The sequence below is a fragment of the Gossypium hirsutum genome, chromosome D11 (genome assembly GCF_007990345.1).
Source record: "Gossypium hirsutum isolate 1008001.06 chromosome D11, Gossypium_hirsutum_v2.1, whole genome shotgun sequence".
NCBI lineage: Eukaryota > Viridiplantae > Streptophyta > Magnoliopsida > Malvales > Malvaceae > Gossypium > Gossypium hirsutum.
In genome coordinates this window covers 57,248,927-57,255,693 of record NC_053447.1, presented here as the reverse complement: position 1 = coordinate 57,255,693, position 6,767 = coordinate 57,248,927, and the positions used below count along the sequence as shown (strand labels likewise).

Sequence of the window (6,767 nt, the reverse complement as noted above, 5' to 3'; positions counted from 1 at the left end):
CATGGTGGCCTAATGTTTTTTTTTAAACATGTTAAATCAACACAATGGGATATAATATAATACAAACATAGTATGGATGCATTACAATTTAAAACAAGAATAGGTACTAATTGGTAACACTGATTCTACAACACATTGACCCATTTTCTTTCGGCAAATTAAATTATAATTAGAAAGAAATGGGTTCAGTGAGAAGCATCTATATAATTTCAAAAACGTCAGTTCATGTAGATAAGATAAAATTATCAATAACATGAGAAGAACATGTTTGGCATGATATTCCTCAATTATACTTCTATCCAACCCTGGTTTATTATTTCGTTTGTGTAAGTTAAATGTCATAAGCAAATGCTAATTGCCTCTAAATCCCCGCCCTTACCAATTAATATGAAAATTTAGTCTCTGAATTTAACAAAATTTCATTAAATTTAGTTTCTTTACTAATGTATCACTTTGATCATATCTCATTTCATAATGTATCACTTTGATCTTATCTCATTTCATCACTTATATATATGTATATATATGTATAAGAAGGTAAATGACAGTTCCCAATCCAATCTACTTTATATATATAATCCCACATTACAATAAGAAAATGGATGAAAGACAATTATAACAAACAAACAAAAAGTGTTGTACATCGAACTGTTTCATCATACTAAAGAACAACATGGCGTAATAAAATTCAACTTAAAAAATCAATTCATTATCTGGAAATGTAATCGGCTGCACCATATTTAACAGAACATTTTTATAAATTATTAAATTAAACCCTAAAGTAGACATCAAAATTTCATACTAAAAAAACAGAACCAAATGAATTCACCGACACCAACAGAGAATAAATGGAATCTTAACATTTAGTCCAACCCATTTAACCCGTTACACTGATAATGAAAGCAATGGAATTAAATGAAAGCATGAGTTTTGTACCTTCAGAAGGATGAAGAAAAGTGAAATGGAAGTAATGAAATGGATAGAAATGAAACCCTAAACAGAAACAACTTAAAATCAGTTCCTAACCAATGAAACCGTTCACAAAATAAATGAACAATTGAAGCAGTAATGTACCTCCAGGAGGATGAACAAAACAGTCGAAGACCGAAAACCCTAAATAAGAAAAATACCATTTTTTTAATTCTAGTATCACCAAACAATAACAAAGCAAAATCAAAGTAAAAAATACGACAAAACCTAATGTATAAATACGCAGAATCAGACATTCGAACCTTAAATAATTTTCCTCCACGTTCTCCCTCTTCTTTGCCGCAAATAATGTTAAATGTTTTCAACAAATACAATGTATGAACCCTTTTTAATGGTTTTTTTTGCTAGGAAGCGAAACACCCAAACAGAAATTTGAAAGAGATGAAGAAAACGGATGAGGGGAAATCGGAGATGCTGCAGAAACACTTAGGGATTTGACTGAAAAGGGGGATTTAGGGTTGGCTGCGGGGATATACCCCAAAACTGATATCCCATCAAAACGACGTCGTTTAAATTTAATTCTTTTGTGGCGCTTAAAGGAAAACGCCACTAATCTTACAGATTTTGCGGTGCGTTGAGAAAAAACGCCACTGAACCCTAAATGTGTCAATCAAAAGGCCACGTTTCATTCAATTTTAAATTAGCATTTGCGGCGTTTTGGTTACAAACGCCACTAAATATTCACCTTATTTATAAGTATTTTGATTTTTAATTGATTTTTAAATTCGATAAATGTTTGGACATTCTTTTAAATTGAAACATTAATATGAAATTATTAATTTTTTTCAATAATATTATTTTAAAATATGGCACAGATTAAATAGCTTATATATTAAAATTATATGTTAAAAATATATATATTAATACGTTAAATTAAATTTTAATATATTAATATGTTAAATTATATATATATTAATACGTTAAGTAACTACCAAAATTAAGACTAATATATTAAATAGCTTATATATTAAAAATATATATTAATACGTTAAATTAAATTTTAATATATTAATACGTTAAATTATATATATTTATACGTTAAGTAACTATCGAAATTAAGACTAATATATTAGATAGCTTATATATTAAAATTATATGTTAAAAATATATATTAATACGTTAAATTAAATTTTAATATATTAATACGTTAAATTATATATATTAATACATTAAGTAACTACCGAAATTAAGACTAATATATTAAATAGCTTATATATTAAAAATATATATATTAATACTTTAAATTAAATTTTAATATATTAATACGTTAAATTATATATATTTATACGTTAAGTAACTACCGAAATTAAGACTAATATATTAAATAGCTTATATATTAAATATATATATTACTACATTAAATTAAATTTTAATATATTAATACGTTAAATTATATATATATCAATACGTTAAGTAACTACCCAAATTAAGACTAATTCGAACATTTTATATCCAGGAAACAAAGAATTTTATAAAAATAAAACATTTTATATCTGATGTATGTCATAAGATTTGACCTACAGCATGTAACATTCGTTATCAGATTAAGACTAAATCGATGTGATTTTAAATTCTCGAGTTGACATCGCCAACGTAACTTTTTCATTCTAAAAAGCCTAATTCGATACCAACCTGCAAATACATAATCAGCCCATTCACATTTTTATACCACATTTCTGGCCAAATATGTTCTTAACAAATTCAATTGTAAGCGATACTACTTTATTCATAATTGTACAAATACCATACATCATTACCATTCAATACATAGGCTCATTTCATAGTAATCCATTCACAACATTTAGCATATGTCAATACTCAAACAAATCTTAACATGACAACATTTTCAAGCAATTCAAATCTTATGACATACTCAATTTCATGATCTAATCATTTCGGCAATTCTAAATTACCAATTTTAGCTTCAATTTCTGTAACTGATCACACATTATACTAAAAATTTATTTAACCTAAGTACATGTAATAATTTAATAAAAATAAAATAGATTAAATCGAGGCTCTGTTGCTAGATACTTCATACTTCAAAACTTTAAGATTTCTAGAGTTTACACATGGAGGAAAAAAACAGTAACAGAGCAGTAACCAATAAAATGCACAAACTTATCCACTAAAACAATTGTCTGTGAAACGTTGCCTAAAATCAGTTAAATGAAATGAAATTAAGACATCCACTGAAACCATTTCGAGAAAAACAATTTCAACAATGAAGAAAACCAGTGTACCTGCAGGACGATGAAGAAAACCACTTTCAACGGCGAAATGAAATAAACCCTAAACCTTATACTGAAACAACATAACATCAGTTGCATACCCAATAATGAAACCATTCCCAAATAGAAGTAAAAACAAACAATTACAGTACCTGTAGGACGATGAACTGAAACGAACGAAAACCCTATACAGAGAGAAGAGAAATTTTTTGAAGTAAGGAACATCAACGAATAACAAACAAAATAAAATTAAGAAAGACAAGAAAACCCAAAGATTACATACACAGAATCGGAACAAAATCGAACCTTCGGAACTTTGAATATTTTTGAGGCCTATTTTGCGACGTTCGTCTTCTCTGGAAGGAGAAATGAGGCGAATTAGGGATTTGGGATTTCCAAAAATTCTGCAAGAAGATGTAAGAGAAATTCTTCAAGAAATTGGACTCAAGAATTTCACAGAAAGAAGGCGAATTAGGGATTTGGGGCCGATGAATTTAGGGCTGAGGGAAGATTGCTTTGGGGGTATACCCTAAAATTGTTTTCATTAAACGAAACGGCAACGTTTTGCGAAACGTTAATTGAGTTTTCCGGCGTTTTTCTAATAAATGCCACTATTAGATTTTATGAAGTTCAGAAACGGCGCCGCATTGGGAAAGTTTATATATAAATCATTGCGGCGTTTTCTTAAAAAACGCCACTATTCAATTATTTTCCAATACAGAAACGGCGCCGTATTGGGAAATTTAATTAATCATTGCGGCGTTTTCCTTAAAAACGCCACTATAAAATTTTTTCCAACACTGAAACGGCGCCGCTTTGGGAAAAGTTAATCAATCATTGCGGCTTTTCCCCTAAAAATGCCATTATCAAATTTTTATTACTATTAAAACGACCTCGTTTTATATTATAATATTTGTGGCGCTTACGCGAAAACGCCACTAGTTTCACAACTTCTACGGTGTTTTGACAAAAAACGCCACTAACCTTTAACTCGTCAACGAAACGGTGTCGTATTGCTTCATTTTTTATGTAGTTTTTGTGGCGTTTTCTGAACAAACGCCGCTAATATTTAGATTTTTTATATATTTTATACATTGTTCTAGACATTATTTTTAATTGATACATTAAAATTATGACATTATTAATATTATTAATAATATTATTTAAAAATTTTATACAGATTTATTATTTTCAATTGTTAAAATTTTATAAATTTTATAAATCTTAGAGAGTGTATAATTTAAATATTATCAATATTCAAAATTATTAATTATTTATAGTATTCAAATAATGTATTATAATTTTAAAATTATATATATACTCTATTTTTAAGTGAATATATAAATGATTAATATATATATATGTAAATAACACAATTAAGTAATTTGTTTCATCATATATAACATATAAATATGCCATTCGTCATTAATTAGTAAACTAATCATTTGTGTCACTTAGAACCCTAGTATCATAATAATAATTAAAAAACAATACGTATTTGTCATTTTTTGGAATTTGGTACCAAAAAAGTCATCAAACCCTAAATTGCCCAAACCCCAAAACCATGCATTGTAAACCTTAAATTATAAACTGCAAACCGTTAACCACAAGCATCAAGCCCTAAAACACTAATTTATAACCTCTTAACATGACTAAAGCGGCCCAAACCCCAAACCTTAAACTCTAAACTCCCAAGCCCTAAATCCAAAACACTAAACCTATATCATAAACCCTAAACTCAAAACTCTAATATTCACAAAATAATAAACATTATATAATGATTAACCCTAAAACCCTAAACTATATACGATAAACTTTTTAACTTATAATAATCACTGAACCTTAATCACCAAACTCTCAAACCTTAAACCGAAAACACTAAACCTACATCGTAAACCCTAAACCCTAAACTCTAATCTAAAAATAATAAATATATAATGAACCCTAATACCCTAAATCTAAACCATATATGATAAACTAAATATATAATAACCTACATTATATAATGCATGGTTAAGATATTTTACGGCGCTTTTCCCAAAGCGCCGCTAATACTGTGCTTTAGCGGCGTTTTCCCATAAGCGCCACTAATTCTAATATACCTCAAGACCAAACGCTACGTTTTGGTTAAGATATTTTGCGGCACTTTTCACAAAGCGCCGCTAATACTGTGCTTTAGCGGCGTTTCTCCTTAAGCGCCACTAATTCTAATATACCTCAAGACCAAATGCTACGTTTTGGTTAAGATATTTTGCAGCGATTTCCACAAAACGCCGCTAATACTGTGCTTTAGCGGCGTTTTTCCATAAGCGCCACTAATTCTAATATACCTCAAGACCAAACGTTGCGTTTTGGTTAAATATTTTGCGGTGCTCTGTGCTTTAGCGGCGTTGTCCCATAAGCGCCACTAATTCTAATATACCTCAAGACCAAACGCTGCGTTTTTGTTAAGATATTTTGCGGCGATTTCCACAAAGCGCCGCTAATACTGTGCTTTAGCGGCGTTTTTCCATAAGCGCCACTAATTCTAATATACCTCAAGACCAAACGCTGCATTTTGGTTAAGATATTTTGCGGCGATTTCAACAAAGCGCCGCTAATACTGTGCTTTAGCGGCGTTTTTCCTTAAGCGCCACTAATTCTAATATACCTCAAAACTAAACGCTGCGTTTTGGTTAAGATATTTTGCGGCGCTTTCCACAAAGCGCCACTAATACTGTGCTTGAGCGGCGTTTTCCCATAAGCACCACTAATTCTAATATGCCTCAAGACTAAAAGCTGCATTTTGGTTAAGATATTTTGCGGCGCTTGAGAGTAAACGCCGTTAATTGTCCTATATAATGGCGTTTTTATATTGCGCCGCTATTGCCGCTATTCCTGAAGATTAAACGATACGTTTTGTCATCATCTTTACGGTGTTTTTGTTTAAAAACGCCACTAATGATTTTTTTTACGGTGTTTGTTCAGAAAACACCACTGTAGGTCTGACTTTTTGCGGCGCTCTTATCTTTAGCGGCGTTTTATGCTTTGCGTCGCTAATGCTCGATTTTTAGCGGCGTTTGTCATCCAAACGCCACAAAAGATGCCACTAAAAGCCTGTTTTGGTGTAGTGAGCCTTTATATACATGACAAAATGCCAATAAGCAAATATAAATTCACTACTATACAACCTTTAAACCAAGCCGGTGATGCAATCCTCCAAAGAACGGTCTTGATAAGTGTTAAAAGTAACATATTTTAACTTGGTTCTTAATGCGTTTTTGGGTGATTATTCGTTGCTAATTGTGAATTTTATGCTCTTAGTACTTTAAATTCATGTTTTTATGCTTAATAAAGCATTTGGGAGCAAAAGGAGCAAAAAATGAGCAAAAATAAAAAAAATCGAAGCTAGCTATAGAAGCCACACGGGTTGACCCATTCCACACGGTCGTGTGACCCACACGAGCTACCGCAGGGTCATGTGGTAGGTCGTGTCAATTACACGGATTTACACACTGAACAATAAGAAAATGTGATTTTTAGGTTTTTCGGGCATTATAAGACGTA

General features: G+C 30.6%; 1 long non-coding RNA gene across 1 annotated transcript; it reads right to left on the bottom strand.

Moving 5' to 3' along the window:
• Positions 1 to 833: 833 nt before the first annotated feature.
• On the bottom strand, positions 834 to 1,438 carry LOC121223325 (uncharacterized). Its single transcript, XR_005920649.1, has 3 exons — positions 1,233 to 1,438; positions 1,075 to 1,113; positions 834 to 993 (listed from the first exon to the last, which is right to left on the bottom strand). It is a non-coding gene; the product is annotated as an uncharacterized lncRNA (long non-coding RNA).
• Positions 1,439 to 6,767: the final 5,329 nt, after the last annotated feature.